We start from the raw sequence: 16,236 nt of genomic DNA on the forward strand, positions 1-16,236 counted from the left end.
TCCTCCTCAGGATTTTCATCATGTGTTTGATTATAATATTCCATCGGAATGACAGGTTCAGGAGTCTCCTCAGATTCCTGTCTAGAAGTGCTTTGTACATCTCTCATGGGAAAAATGTCCTCAAAGAATGTAGCATCTTTAGACTCCATAATTGTACCGACTTTCATGTCAGGTACCTCAGATTTCACTACTAGAAATCTATAGCCAACACTATTCATAGCGTAGCCCAAATTAACACAGTCCACAGTCTTTGGTCCAAGCTTACGCTTTTTGGGGATCGGCACATTAACTTTCGCCAAGCAGCCCCAGGTACATAAGTACGAGAGTGTTGTCCTTCTCTTGGTCCACTTCTCGTAAGGAGTGATCTCGTTATCCTTTGTCGGAACTTTATTCAGGACATGATAGGATGTCATTATAGCCTCCCCCACCATGCCTTGGATAAACCCGACGTATCTAACATGGCGTTAACCAAATCAGTTAGAGTACGGTTTTTCCGCTCGGCAACCCCGTTTGACTGGGGTGAGTAGGGAGGCGTCCTCTCATGAATAATGCCGTGTTCCGCACAAAAGGCATCAAACTATTTCGAGAAGTACTCTCCACCACGATCTGACCGGACTCGTTTAATTTTCTTTTCAAGTTGATTCTCAACTTCTGCCTTATAGATTTTGAAGTAGTGTAGAGCCTCATCTTTAGTATTTAACAGATACACATAGCAATATCTAGTGGAATCATCTACCAAAGTCATGAAATATTTCTTTCCACCTTTAGTCAACACACCATTCATCTCACAAAGATCAGAATGTATGAGTTCCAGTGGCGCCAAGTGTCTCTCCTCTGCTGCCTTGTGAGGCTTGCGAGGTTGCTTAGATTGCACACACGAATGGCACTTAGAACCTTTGGCTAAAGTGAAACTCGGGATTAAATTCGATTTTGCTAGCCGCGTCATAACACCGAAACTAATGTGACAAAGACGTGAATGCCATACTTCAGATTCATTAACACTCAAATGAATATTGTTCATGACTTTATTACATAGATCTGCAAGAGAAAGGCGGAACATGCCTCCGCATTCATAACCCTTTCCAACAAATAGTCCATATTTCGTAACAACTAATTTATTAGACTCGAATACCAACTTAAACCCTTCTCTACATAGAAGGGAGCCACTAACGAGGTTCTTCTTGATGGCGGGGACATGCTGCACGTTCTTCAGCTGCACGATCCTTCCCGAAGTAAACTTCAGATCGACCGTGCCAACACCAAGAACAGAAGCACTCGCGCCATTCCCCATCAGTACGGACCCGTGACCTGTGGCCTAGTAAGAAGAAAACAATGAAATGTCAGCACACACATGAACACCTGCACCTGTGTCGACCCACCAATCGGTGGACGGCCAAACTGAAAAAACAACAAATAAATTACCGTACCCAGATGCACCACTCTCATTGTTGCTCACAATTATATTGACAGACTTGGAGTCCTGCCCTTGCTTCTTATACTTGTTTGGGCACTTGTTGTCCCAATGTTCAAGCGAACCACAAGTAAAGCAACCCTCATCCTTCTTGTTCTTCTTGAAGGTCTTCTTACCCTTCTTCTTAAAGTTGGCACTCTGTTGGACACTGTTCTTTCCCTTGGGCTTGTGAGAATTGGAGTTCTTCTGATGCACCATATTGGCCACAGAAGTTCCTTCGACCCCTTTTCCGTGCGAGTCCTTTGCCCTTGAATTCTGCTCAACACTCAGATGGCCAATGACATCCTCCACAGAGAATCCACGCCTCTGATGTTTCAGAGCGGTGGCAAAGTTCCTCCAGGAATTGGGAAGCTTAGCGATTATGCAGCCCGCGACAAACTTGCCCGGTAACTCGCACTTAAGAAGCTCAAGCTCCTTAACAATGCATATTATCTCATGAGCCTGCTCCAATACAGGACGGTTTTCAACCATCTTGTAGTCGTGGAACTGCTCTATAATATACATCTCGCTCCCTGCATCGGCAGCCCCGAACTTAGATTCGAGCGCCTCCCACAAGTCCTTGGCAGACCGCACATGCAAATATGTGTCAACCAGCTTATCTCCAATCACGCTCAGAACTGCCCCGAGGAACACGATAGTGGCCTCCTTGAACGCCTTCTCCTGATCAGGAGCGATCGTTCCTGTGGGAGTCACACCGGCGACCCAGAACACGTTCATGGCAGTGAGCCATAAGGTGGTTTTAGTCTGCCAACGCTTAAAGTACGTCCCCGTAAACGGCGACGGTTTCAGTGCAGCAGCAAAACCAGAATTCGAAAAACTCCTACACATATTAGGTTTTTGGATTGATAAGAAAATAGGCAGTTTTCTGATTAAATTAATCCATGAATAAATCATGAGCATGACATTGACAGCATTGACAACACACTGGTTACGATCTAACAGAGCATGTACTACGCATATAGTGTGAAACATCTACGCATATCGCTAGTACTGCTACAACAGAAATAAACATGAGAGGGATAAACGATGTATACCCTCCAATCGGCCATGCGGCGGCGGTGGTGGCTGCAGTAGCCGCGGCATCCTCGGCGGCCTTCTTGTCGGCCTCGGCCTTCTCAGCGGCGGCACGGTCGACGTCAGTCTACATGGTGATGATGAAGGTGATGTGAACGTAGATGAACAGAAGCGAGCAGTCGCGTAGTCGCTACCCAAAAACCTAATCGCCCCTCTCCCGTATAGGATTCGGAAAGGAGGGGTTTCGGAGGCCTGCTCTCCCGTCAACCGTGTACGCGGTGAACGGGACGGAGTCACCAGCGGCAGCAGCAGCAGCAGAGGAACGACGTGGGCGTGGAGGCGGAGATGTGTTCTGTTTCGTGGCGGCTAGGGTTGGCAGCGCCCCACATATATATGTGCGGCTGCGCGTGGAGAGACGTGGGCTGAACCCACGTCCAAGTCGGTAGCCCACGATCCGACGTCTCAGATCGTGGCCCCACCTATCAAAGACTCTCCGTTCCTGACCGGCAAAAAGAAGCGCGTAGGAGTGAGCTCGGCTCGGCTCAATCCCGCAACCCACGGCGCGTCGTGACGAGGCGTGGCGTGGAGTGGCGTGGCGTGGCGAGGCGAGCGGAGGAGGAGGAGTGCGCGAGGGCCTCATCTCTTCTCAAGCTCCAATAGCATGAGGAAGAGAATCCCTTATAAACCACTCCAACTCTCCTTCCACTTCCAAGGTGGGACTAAACTTCCCACCATCTTGTCATGCCACCTACATGACATATGGGCTCTAGGCCCATCTCATATTTCAACAAAATTTGCATCTCTGCTATGACTGAGTTGGCTTTATCAAAATACGACCTGGAGGGACCGATAGATATGCGCATAGCACGTCGTCCCGTGGTTTGGCCTACTGCAGCATGTCGAAGCTAAAAAGGAATCAAGATGATAGCCCGTGCGTGCCTCTGCATTGGCTCCACCTTGAAATTTTTTGACTTCAATCGTGGCCGGTTTCGCCAACATCGTGACCTTCTTCGAGACCGATCAAGCTGGCTTGCACTGCGCCATCTTCTGTTTGGCAGTTTTTTGGTTACACGTCTTCAAAAATTCCAGCTTCTGTCGCCGGCTCGAACCGTCAGCTGGGTTACCGATTTGTGACTCCTACGCGGGATTGTCTACTGCCTCGCAGCGGTCGACCACAATGGTCCGCTGGCTTATGCCACATCATAAAAACAAGCTAAGTCACTTTTATATTTAAATTTCATTTTTTCCAGTCAATTAAATATATCCGGCACCTTTGAGTTAATCTCGGGGGCTATCGTTTCTTCTCATAAAGTTGACTCGTAAGGTTACCAAAGAGGACTACTTGCCACGATGCACAGTTCAAACATGGGTGCCCTACATATCATCGAAATAATTTTATGTTCGTTCCTTACTAAGTCAGATGCAACTCGTAACCGGCCAAGTAGTGGGTATGGTATTGTCAATCGACTCTAATGCCGATCATGGACTTTGTCGACCCTGAACATATCATATTCCATGAAAAAAAGTCCACGCGAAAGCCTACTTAGTTGATTCGAATGATTAACAACTTGAACACAAGTTGACAAAGTCATTGAAATTATTATTTAATTTTGTTTTATACATCATGAATGGTGTAATGCATTCATGTGTTCTATTTCAGGAACAAAGTGCCTCAAGACGACTCCTCGGGGGCTACAAATGATATATGTGCTATTGGGATTGGAAAAAATTCGGAAAGACCCGGCTTGGAGAAAGAATCCAGCCTGGGGGGACAACCCGGCAACATCAACACCGACGCTTCATGACCCGGCAAGCTCTTCATCCACATTTCGGCATCCATTACGTCAACGACCCAGAAAAAAGCTCCGCGTTCAAGGAAGACAAAAGCATCAACAAAATCAAGACCTTCCGCCCAACTCTTCGAGTCACCCGAAAGCTCGGGGGCTACTGTCATGGATATAGGACACGGGTATCCTCATGGAGGTAGGCCGCGGCCCATCATGGGAGGTGGCCCAGCAGGCCGACTTAAACAGTTTGAATAAGACCTGGATTCCTATCCGTCTTGTAATAGAAAAGAGACTAGTCCTAATCCTACTAGGACTCTACATGTAAGCCAGTCCCTTCAACTTATATAAGGAGGGGCAAGGCTCCCCAAGGGGGAGAGACAAGTTTGACAAGTTAGGTTTAGACAGACATGTCAATAGCTCTCGCGGTAGAGCACCCTTGTAATTGTGATCATGATCAATATCAATGAAGCAGGATGTAGGCTTTTACCTCCACCGTGAGGGGCTGAACCTGGGTAAAACCTCGCGTCTCTCGTCCCGCTCAACCCCTCTGATACGTCCATATTGCATCATGCTTTTATATCGATACGTATTGCATTATGGGCTGTTATTACACATTATGTCACAATACTTATGCCTATTCTCTCTTATTTTACAAGGTTTACATAAAGAGGGAGAATGTTGGCAGCTGGGATTCTGGGCTGGAAAAGGAGCAAATATTAGAGACCTATTCTACACAGCTCCAGAAGTCCTGAAACTTCACGGAAGACGTTTTCAGAATATACAAAAATACTCGGCGGAAGAGATTCACCAGGGGGGCCACACCCTGCCCCCGAGCGTGGGGGGCGCGCCCTACCCCCCATGGGCGCGCCCCTACCTCGTGGGCCCCTTGGTGGCCCTCCGGTGGCCATCTTCTGCTATATGAAGTCTTTCGATGGGAAAAATAATAAGCCATCTTCTCGGAGGAAACTCCGCCGCCATGAGGCGGAACCTTGGCGGAACCAATCTAGGGCTCTGGCAGAGCTGTTCTGCCAGGGAAACTTCCCTCCCGGAGGGGGAAATCATCGCCAGCGTCATCACCAACGCTCCTCTCATCGGGAGAGGGCAATCTTCATCAGCACCATATCCTCTCAAAACCCTAGTTCATCTCTTGTATCCAATTCTTGTCTCCAAGTCCGGGATTGGTGCTAGTAGGTTGCTAGTAGTGTTAATTACTCCTTGTAGTTGATGCTAGTTGGTTTATTTGGTGGAAGATCATATGTTCAGATCCTATATGCATATTAATACCCCTCTGATTATGAACATGTTTATGCTTTGTGATTAGTTACGTTTGTTCCTGAGGACATGGGAGAAGTCTTGCTATTAGTAGACATGTGAATTTGGTATTCGTTCGATATTTTGATGAGATGTATGTTGTCTCTCCTCTAGTGGTGTTATGTGAACGTCGACTACATGACACTTCACCATTATTTGGGCCTAGAGGAAGGCACTGGGAAGAAATAAGTAGATGACGGGTTGCTAGAGTGACAGAAGCTTAAACCCTAGTTTATGTGTTGCTTCGTAAGGGCCTGATTTGGATCCATATGTTTCATGCTATGGTTAGGTTTACCTTAATACTTTTGTTGTAGTTGTGGATGCTTGCAATAGAGGTTAATCATAAGTGGGATGCTTGTCCAAGTAAGGACAGTACCCAAGGACCGGTCCACCCACATATCAGATTATCAAAGTACCAAACGTGAATCTTATGAACGTGATGAAAACTAGCTTGACGATATTCCCATGTGTCCTCGGGAGTGCTTTTATCTATATAAGAGTTTGTCCAGGCTTGTCCTTCTCTACGAAAAGGATTGGCCCACCTTGCTGCACTTTATTTACTTTTGTTACTTGTTGCTCGTTACAAATTATCCTATCACAAAACTATCTGTTACCACTTATTTCAGTACTTGCAGAGAATACCTTGCTGGAAACCGCTTATCATTTCCTTCTGCTCCTTGTTGGGTTTGACACCCTTACTTATCGAAAGGACTATGATAGATCCCCTATACTTGTGGGTCATCACCCTCTCAAGCTACCACATAGATGCGTTGGCCTCACGACTAAGTTCTCACACTAGGACATCTGTCGTGACAATTCGACGATAAGTAGTGATGGCATGAATCCGTTTGGCAACCAGAACACCAATCATAGCACATGGCACGTGTTTGTATGGATGTAAAACCTCCCCCTAGTTGTGCATGAAGGAAAAATACATACACATGGCTATGCTTATTCAAGGGCCGAGACAACCGGGAAATGATATAAATCTGTATCTCGGGTTACTGAAAGAGGAGCTACAGACCTTATGGACAATGCCGGCCAAGACATGGGATGCAAGAAAGGAGAGTATTTCTACATAAGAGTCGCGCTGATCACGACGGTGTGCTACCTCTTGAGCACGCGTTGGTTTTTCCCTTGAAGAGGAAAGGGTGATGCAGCAAAGTAGCATAAGTATTTCCCTCGGTTTTTGAGAACCAAGGTATAAATCCAATAGGAGGCCACACGCAAGTCCCTCGTACCTACACAAACAAATAAGAACCTTGCAACCAACGCAATAAAGGGGTTGTCAATCCCTTCACGGCCACTTGCAAAAGTGAGATCTGATAGAGATGATAAGATAATATTTTTGGTATTTTTATGATAAAGATTAAAAGTAAAGATTGCAAAATAAACGGTGCCAGAAATAACTTGTTGACGGGAGATTAATATAATGGAGAATAGACCCAGGGTCCATAGGTTTCACTAGTGGCTTCTCTCAAGATAGCATAAGTATTACGATGGGTGAACAAATTACAGTCGAGCAATTGATAGAAAAGCGAATAATTATGAGAATATCTAGGCATGATCATATATATAGGCATCATGTCCGTGACAAGTAGACCGACTCCTGCCTGCATCTACTACTATTACTCCACACATCGACCGCTATCCAGCATGCATCTAGAGTATTAAGTTCATAAGAACAGAGTAACACATTAGGTAAGATGACATGATGTAGAGGGATAAACTCAAGCAATATGAAATAAACCCCATCTTTTTATCCTCGATGGCAACAATACAATACGTGTTGTTTCCCTTTCTGTCACTGGGATCGAGCAACGCAAGATTGAACCCAAAGCTAAGCACTTCTCCCATTGCAAGAAAGATCAATCTAGTAGGCCAAACCAAACTAATAATTTGAAGAGACTTGCAAAGATAACAAATCATACATAAAAGAATTCAGAGGAGATTCCAATATAGTTCATAGATAATCTTGATCATAAACCCACAATTCATCGGATCACGACAAACACACTGCAAAAAGAGTTACATCGAATAGATCTCCAAGAAGATCGAGGAGAACTTTGTATTGAGATCCAAAGAGAGAGAAGAAGCCATCAAGCTAACAACTATGGACCCGAAGGTCTGAGGTAAACTACTCACACATCATCGGATAGGCTATGGTGTTGATGTAGAAGCCCTCCCTGATCGATGCCCCCTCCGGTGGAGCACCGGAAAAGGCCCCAAGATGGGATCTCATGGGTACAGAAGGTTGCGACGGTGGAAATAGGGTTTCGTGGTGCTCCTCGATGTTTTTAGGGTATATGAGTATATATATAGGCGAAGGAAGTCGGTCAGGAGAGCCACGAGGGGCCCACGAGGGTGGGGGGCGCACCCAGGGGGGCAGGCACGCCTCCCTACCTCGTGGCCTCCTCGGTTGTTTCTTGACGTCCACTCCAAGTCCTCTGGATCACGTTTGTTCCAAAAATCACGCTCCCGAAGGTTTCATTCCGTTTGGACTCCGTTTGATATTCCTTTTCTGCTAAACACTGAAATAGGCAAAAAACAACAATTTGCACTGGGCCTCGGGTTAATAGGTTAGTCCCAAAAGTAATATAAAAGTGTATAATAAAGCCCATTAAACATCCAAAACAGAATATATAATAGCATGGAACAATCAAAAATTATAGATACATTGGAGACGTATCACGGTGCAGGACTATCTCGGTTACGACTATCTCTCCGGCGAGGTGTGCCACGGATATTGCAGATGCATGAGGTGCATGGATGATACAACTTCTCGGCAGCTATCGAAAGATGGCGGGTCTTTGAAAATCGTGTACATGGGGCATTAAAGATGGCTCGAGAAGGATGACCCATGGAGAAAGCATGGAGATCTATTCAATGGTAAGGATGAGCATCGAGGTCCTCCACGTAAGCGTAGCGGTGCAGAAATATATGAATTATTGAAGAACTGGGAAGAGTGCCCCTCGCCGTGAAAGACGAAGAAAAAGGCACCGGAGCCCCTGCTGAAGGTATGGAAGACGAGATCTGTTTTCTGGGACTTGGAATACTGGCCCAAACTCGACATGCCTCATAGCCTTGATCAAATGTGTATCACAAAAAATATCCTTGAGAGTTTGCTTGGAACATTGATGAACATGCCGGAGAGGACCAAGGATTGGCCGAAGGCAAGAAAAGACTTGGAATTTTTGAATATCAGGAAAGATCTCCAAATGCCCGGTAAAAAGTCGTCAGAGGAGACCGAGATGGAAGATAGGGGCAAAAAAGTAAACAAGAAGGAAGAACAATATTGCCCCCCCCCTCTTGGTTCACCTTAGATCTGAAGGAGGTCGATCAATTGTTCAACTGCCTTGCCGGAATCAAAGTTAGTTCCGAATACTGTGGGAACATAAGCAGATATCTGGACACTAAGAAAAAAAGGTTCAGTGGGATGAAGTCTATGGCTTCTCGGGTGGAAGCTAGAAAGGGTTTGATAGCAGAGTGAAAGCCGAAGCTAGTTACTTGAGATTCATAACACAACAGGGGATTCAGAACCAGTGCCGCAAGAACAACTACATAATACTGCTTTTGATCATCGTGGTCGCTCTTATCTTCTATGCAGTCATATCATAGTCTACATAGATGATGAAACATGAGTATGTGACCATGTAGTTGCATGTATTGGGAACTTGTAATGACTTGTAACGCTATTTCGAGACATGGGTTCGACCATGATTGATGATGATGAGATACTTGAGACATGTCGAGACTTCTAATAACTTTGGATCATCGATGACTCACTTGCTTTTCAATGAATATGCATGTTAATGTATAAATGGTGGATCTGTTTAAATGTGTACAGAGCCAAAATGCAAAAAAATAACTACAAAAGTTAGTAGTGGCATGGGGGTAAAGTTTACCAATAGCACTGAAATAACAGTAGCGCTGGCTAGCTATGCGCGCTGCAGACAGGTATCAGTAGCGCTGGAGGGAAGAGCGCTACATCTAGCTTCAGCTACCAGTAGCGCTAGGACAAACAAGCGCTACTGCTAAAAAATAGATGTAGCGTCGTAGCAGCAGCACACCTGCCAGTGCTACTAGTAGCAAAAAAACCAGCGCTACTAGTAAGGGTTTTCCTAGTAGTGCTACTCCATCTCACGTGATGATCAAACATGGTTTAGTTGATATGGATCACGTGATCATTTAGATGACTCGAGGGATGTCTATCTAAGTGGGAGTTCTTAAGTAATATGATTAATTGAACTTAATTTATCATGAACTTAGTCCTGATAGTTTTTGCATATCTATGTTGTAGATCAATGGCCCGTGCTACTATTCCCTTGAATTTAATGTGTTCCTAGAGAAAGCTAAGTTGAAAGATGATGGTAGCAACTACACAGACTGGGTCCACAACTTGAGGATTATCCTCATTGCTGCATAGAAGAATTATGTCCTTGATGCACTACTAGGTGAAAGGCCTGCTGAGGGAGTCCTGGATTAGGGGGTCTCCGGACAGCCGGACTACATCCTTTGGCCGGACTGTTGGACTATGAAGATACAAGATTGAAGACTTCGTCTCGTGTCCGGATGGGACTCTACTTGGCGTGGAAGGCAAGCTAGGCAGTACAGATATGGATATCTCCTCCTTTATAACCGACCTTGTGTAACCCTAACCCTCTCTGGTGTCTATATAAACCGGAGGGTTTTAGTCCGTAGGACAACAACAATCATACCATAGGCTAGCTTCTAGGGTTTAGCCTCTCCGATCTCATGGTAGATCAACTCTTGTAATACTCATATCATCAAGAATAAATCAAGCAGGACATAGGGTTTTACCTCCATCAAGAGGGCCCGAACCTGGGTAAAACATCGTGTCCCCTGCCTCCTGTTACCATCCGCCTTAGACGCACAGTTCGGGACCCCCTACCCGAGATCCGCCGGTTTTGACACCGACATTGGTGCTTTCATTGAGAGGGCCGCAGTGTCATCGCCGTTAGGCTTGATGGCTCCTTTTATCATCGATAGCGATGCAGTCCAGGGTGAGACTTTTCTCCCCAGACAAATCTTTGTGTTCGGCGGCTTTGCACTACCAACTCGCTTGGCCATCTGGAGCAGATCGAAAGTTACGCCCTTGGCCACCAGGTCAGGTTTGGAAGCTTAAACTACACGGCCGATATTCGCGAAGACTTGATCTTCGACGGATTCAAGCCTCTGCCTTGTGCGTCACACAGCCACGATGAGTACGGTTTAGCTCTACCATCAGACAGTGTTCAGGAGATCGCACTGGCAGCCGCTCCGACCCTCAATTCGGAGCCAGTTGCGCTGTCCATGGACGGGTGGATGGACCCCGCCACGGAGGCCTTACCCTCAGCGGTGATCGAGCCGAATATAGACCTTACCCTGCACAAGAGCCATGTTGTTAGACTGCCGGATCCTTCTCCGGCCATGGACTCTGAACCGCCTGCGCCCGTTCTCAGCGAATCCGATTGGGCACCGATCATGGAGTTTACCTCGACGGATATTTTTCAGCACTCGCCCTTTGGCGACATACTGAACTCATTAAGGTCTCTCTCCTTGTCAGGAGGATCTTGGCTGAACTATGTCTGGCAAGATTGGTATGCGGATGACGAAGAAATTCGCTGCCCACCCACCACCCACTTAGTAGCCATTGTCGACGATTTAACCGACATGCTCGACTTCGAATCCGAAGACATCGACGGTATGAACGACGATGCGGGAGATAAAGAGGAACCACTGCCCACAGGGCACTGGACAGCCACCTCATCGTACGATATATACATGGTGGACACACCCAAATAAGGCAATGGCAATGAGACAGCGGAGGATGACCCCTCCAAGAAGCAACCCAAGCGCCGACGTCAGTGGCACCACTCTAAGTCCTGCCAAAGCAAAAGTGGTGATACCAGCACAGGAGATAATAACACTCCGGATAGTGCCGAAGATGGCAACAATCCCCTCCAGCACGATCTAGGACAGGAGGATGGAGAGGCCAGCCCTCCAGAGAGAGTGGCGGATGGAGAGGCTGAGGATGATAATTACATGCCCCCCTCCGAAGATGAGGCAAGCCTCGATGATGACGAATTCGTCGTGCCAGAGGATCCCGTCGAACAAGAGCGCTTCAAGTTCCGGCTTATAGCCATGGCAAATAGCCTTAAGAAAAAGCAGCAGCAGCTTCAAGCTGATCAAGATCTGCTAGCTGACAGATGGACAGAAGTCCTTGCGGCCGAGGAATATAAACTCGAACGCCCCTCCAAGAGTTACCCAAAATGCAGGTTCCTACCCCGACTGGAGGAAGAAGCGTATGACGTGGCTGATCAGCCACCTCGTGGCCGCGATAGAGAGGCATTCCAACCAAAAGCTCAGCCTGCACCCCGACACCATTCAAATAAAAAGTCATGGGGAAATACGCCAGACCCGCGAGACGTATTGGAGGACAAAGTAAAACACGCAAGATCGATCTACGGATCGCGGGGGCGTGCCACTACGCGAGACGATAATCGTCACGCCGGATACAGTAAAAGTAAATCCGGCCGAGCCGAGCACAGCGGGCAAGACTCATTGGAGCTGCGTCGCGATATAGCCCAGTACAGAGGCGCCGCACACCCCTTATGCTTCACAGACGAAGTAATGGATCATCAAATCCCAGAGGGTTTCAAACTAGTAAATATAGAATCATACGACCGCACAACAGATCCTGCGGTATGGATCGAGGATTTCCTCCTGCATATCCACATGGCACGCAGTGATGATCTACACGCCATTAAATACCTCCCACTCAAACTCAAAGGACCAGCTCGGCATTGGCTCAATAGCTTGCCAGCAGAGTCCATTGGCTGTTGGGAAGATCTGGAAGCCGCATTCCTCGACACCTTTCAGGGCACTTATGTGCGACCACCAGATGCCGATGACTTGAGCCACATAATTCAGCAGCTAGAGGAATCGGCCAGGCAATTCTGGACATGGTTCCTAACAAAGAAAAATCAAATCATCGACTGTCCAGATGCAGAGGCCCTAGCAGCTTTCAAGCATAACATCCGCGACGAGTGGCTAGCCCGGCACCTTGGTCAGAAAAAGCCGAAATCTATGGCAGCCCTCATGACACTCATGACCCGCTTTTGTGCGGGAGAAGACAGTTGGCTGGCTCGCAGTAATAACATATCAAAGAACCATGGTACTTCGGATACCAAGGACGGCAATAGCAGGTCACGTCGCAACAAACATAAGCGCCGCATTAACAGCGACAATACCAAGGATACGACAGTCAATGCCAGATTCAAAGGCTCTAAACCCGATCAGCGGAAAAAGGCATTTAAAAGAAGCACTCCGGGCCCGTCCAATTTGGACCGTATACTCGATCGCTCGTGTCAAATACACGGCACCCCCGACAAGCCAGCCAACCACACCAATAGGGACTGTTGGGTGTTCAAGCAGGCCGGCAAGTTAATTGCCGAAAACAAAGATAAGGGGCCACATAGCGATGACGAGGAGGAGCCCCGGCAGCCGAATACCGAAGGACAGAAGAGGTTCCCCCCACAAGTGCGGATGGTGAACCTGATATACGCAACCCACATCCCCAAGAGGGAGCGGAAGCGTGCGCTCACGGACGTATATGCGTTGGAGCCAGTCGCCCCAAAGTTCAACCTCATTGTCCTCCTGTCCGATCACCTTCAATCGCAGGGACCACCCCACTAGTATCCGTCATGGCGGATTCGCCGCACTGGTCTTAGACCCTATTATTGACGGATTTCACCTCACTCGAGTCCTTATGGATGGCGGTAGCAGCCTGAACCTGCTTTATCAGGACACGGTGCGCAAAATGGGTATAGACCCCTCAAGGACCAAACCCACAAAAACGACCTTTAAAGGCGTCATACCAGGTGTAGAGGCCCATTGCACAGGCTCAGTCACACTGGAAGTGGTCTTCGGATCCCCGGATAACTTCCGAAGCGAAGAGTTAATCTTTGATATAGTCCCGTTCCGCAGTGGTTATCATGCACTGCTCGGGAGAACCGCATTTGCGAGATTCAATGCGGTACCGCATTATGCATACCTCAAGCTCAAGATGCCAGGACCTTGGGGGGTCATTACAGTTAATGGAAACACAGAGCGCTCTCTCCGAATGGAGGAGCACACTACGGCCCTCGCAGCAGAAGCGCAAAGCAGCCTCTTAAGGCAATCCAGTAGTTCGGCGTTTAAGGACGCGGACACCTTCAAGCGCGCCCAGAGTAATCGGCAACAGGTCCGCCTGGCACATTCCGAGCTCGCATAGCAATGCGGCCCCCACCCCGGTCCCAGCCAAACGGCGAAATCCGTGCCACGCGTACATAATTACGCATTAAAAATACCATGGGCATAGGCAGGGAGGGGGGCACGATGGTGGCATGCCCCAAGTCGCGGCTTAAACCACACTAGGGGCTTCCCGCTTTGTTATTTTTCTCTTTCAGGACTTCAATCTCTGGAAACCCTGTCCGGCAGCGTGATTGCCGAACACATGATGCAGCATCCAAGGAGGCAGAAAGCTACATCACACCATGGAACTCCCAGGTGGATTATGATAACGAGTGAAATACTTGCTTTAATATTATTCCTCAGCTTGCCCTTGGAGGGGACATAGTCCTACTTTTTGCTTATCACACTACATGTATCATTCTGCTCTAACACACGTTCTTTAATAAACAATGCATTGCATTAAGGCTTTTATTGCATCCTTCTTTATATATATATAGGGTGGGTCTATTATGATAACACACTTAAGAGTCTTATTCTAATAACACCATCTTATTCTGATACCACCCGCCTAAACCACTGAACCGACCCGACGTGAATTGCATGCACCAAAAAAAGAACCCACCCCATCGGCCCATCTCCCCCACTCCTCCCTCGACCCCTCCACCTTCCTCCCACATCCCCCGATCCACCAACCCACTGCCGCGCGGCACCTTCCCCGGCGCGGCGTCCCACCCGTGCTGCCGCACCAACCTTCCCACCTTCTCTCGCACGGCCCGCCCCACCTGGAGCTGTCGCCCCCATCCTTCCCACCTTCTCCGGCGAGGGGCACCCACCCGAGCAGCAACTCCACCTTTTCCCACCTTCTCCGGCCGTAGTTCCTCGGCCGCTGCCCAGCATCATCGGAGCGCCGCCTCCCTCCCTCAACCCGTCGCCACCTCCATCCGCTTCCACTGACCGCGGATCCGTGGGTGGTGGCGCCGGCCACCACAAACCGTGCCCCGGATCTCGCCTCCCACGCCGGCCCAATCTCCATTCCATGCGCCTCACCCCCCTCCCCTGGATCCTCGGTCGGCCGCCCTCAACCACTTCATACGGGCGCAGCGCCGGAGGCCACAACCCCTCGCCGTTACCCGCAAAACGCCGGATTAGGCCAGCCAACTCCCCCCTGCCGTCTGGGCTGCTCCACCTCGCCCCATCTGTAACTCTGACCTGATCCGTCCTTTCTGGTGCAGTGCACAAACCGCTGCACTGCAGCCCAGCGCTCCACCACCTGCAGATTGCCTCACCGGCATGCATAGGGTCATGCTCAACTACATCACTACCACCTTAGTGTTGTTCGGGAGGATCCGTTCTGCATCTTTTTCAGTTTAGTTCTCTAGCTGAATCATGTCACCGCCTGCCTTTAGTTGCAGTCACTAGTCTCTTCTATTTTTGTAATTTTGCTAGCTAGCTACCTTCTGCTCGGCCCTGAGAGATGGTCGCCATCATTAGCTCGTTGCACGCTGCCGAGAGCCGATTGGTGGAGCGCATTTTGATTTTAGTTAGTAGCTGAGTTGTTAGACGGAGAATGAGTTACTGTCAGAGAGACCCATCGTATTCGGTTGACAATAGAGATATGCTGAATGTTCCTGATTTTTACCCTGTTCCCTTTATGTATGTTTGCACGTCGTTTTTCTTGCAGGGAAGAAATGGGCCGATCCTGCCGACTTTGGTAAAAGGACGGTGCCTGTTTTCAAGTGCTGGTTTTTACCATAAAATCCATGAGCGATCAGTCAGATGTGTGAACTAACGAAATTTTTTGTGTGTTTAGTGGGACCTCGGTAGGATCCGTTCTGCATCTTTTTCTAGCAGCACACGGAAGTTTAGTTTAGTTCGCTCGCGAAGGTTAGTCCGCGAGTTCTTGTGTTTTTTCTAGCACTGCAGTGAAGTTCAGTTTAGTTTGCTCGTGAGGGATCCCAAAAGTGCACTGCACTTCACTACATATCGTCGTTTAGCTCTGGACGATGCGAGCATGCAGTACGGACGACGATGCCGTGCAGTTCACCGTCTGAATCACAAACCAGGTTTGTTACTATTCAGAAGCATTTTCTAGTGTTTTTCAGAAAAAATGATGACTTGTTTTGGGTGCAGTGCAGTTCAGAAGCTTCCGTGCAGTACGGCGACCACGGACGTGCGGCTCATTCGCATTAGATGCGGCTCAGTACTCCTGTGGATGCAGTTTGTGGGCGTGTTGGGGATGACGGCAGCAACGCAGCCCACCACAAAAATGTGAGTGACGGCGAGGATGGGCTTCCATTTCACTGCTGCAACTTTTGGTGCTGTAGCGTTTGTGCACCTCGCACGGGTCAGAAACTTGGGCTTGCAGTTCAGGGCTCCGCGGTTTTGCTAAATTAGAAAAAGGAAAAAAAAGAAAAGAAA

This window comes from Triticum urartu, chromosome 4, assembly GCF_003073215.2.
Source record: "Triticum urartu cultivar G1812 chromosome 4, Tu2.1, whole genome shotgun sequence".
Taxonomy (NCBI): domain Eukaryota; kingdom Viridiplantae; phylum Streptophyta; class Magnoliopsida; order Poales; family Poaceae; genus Triticum; species Triticum urartu.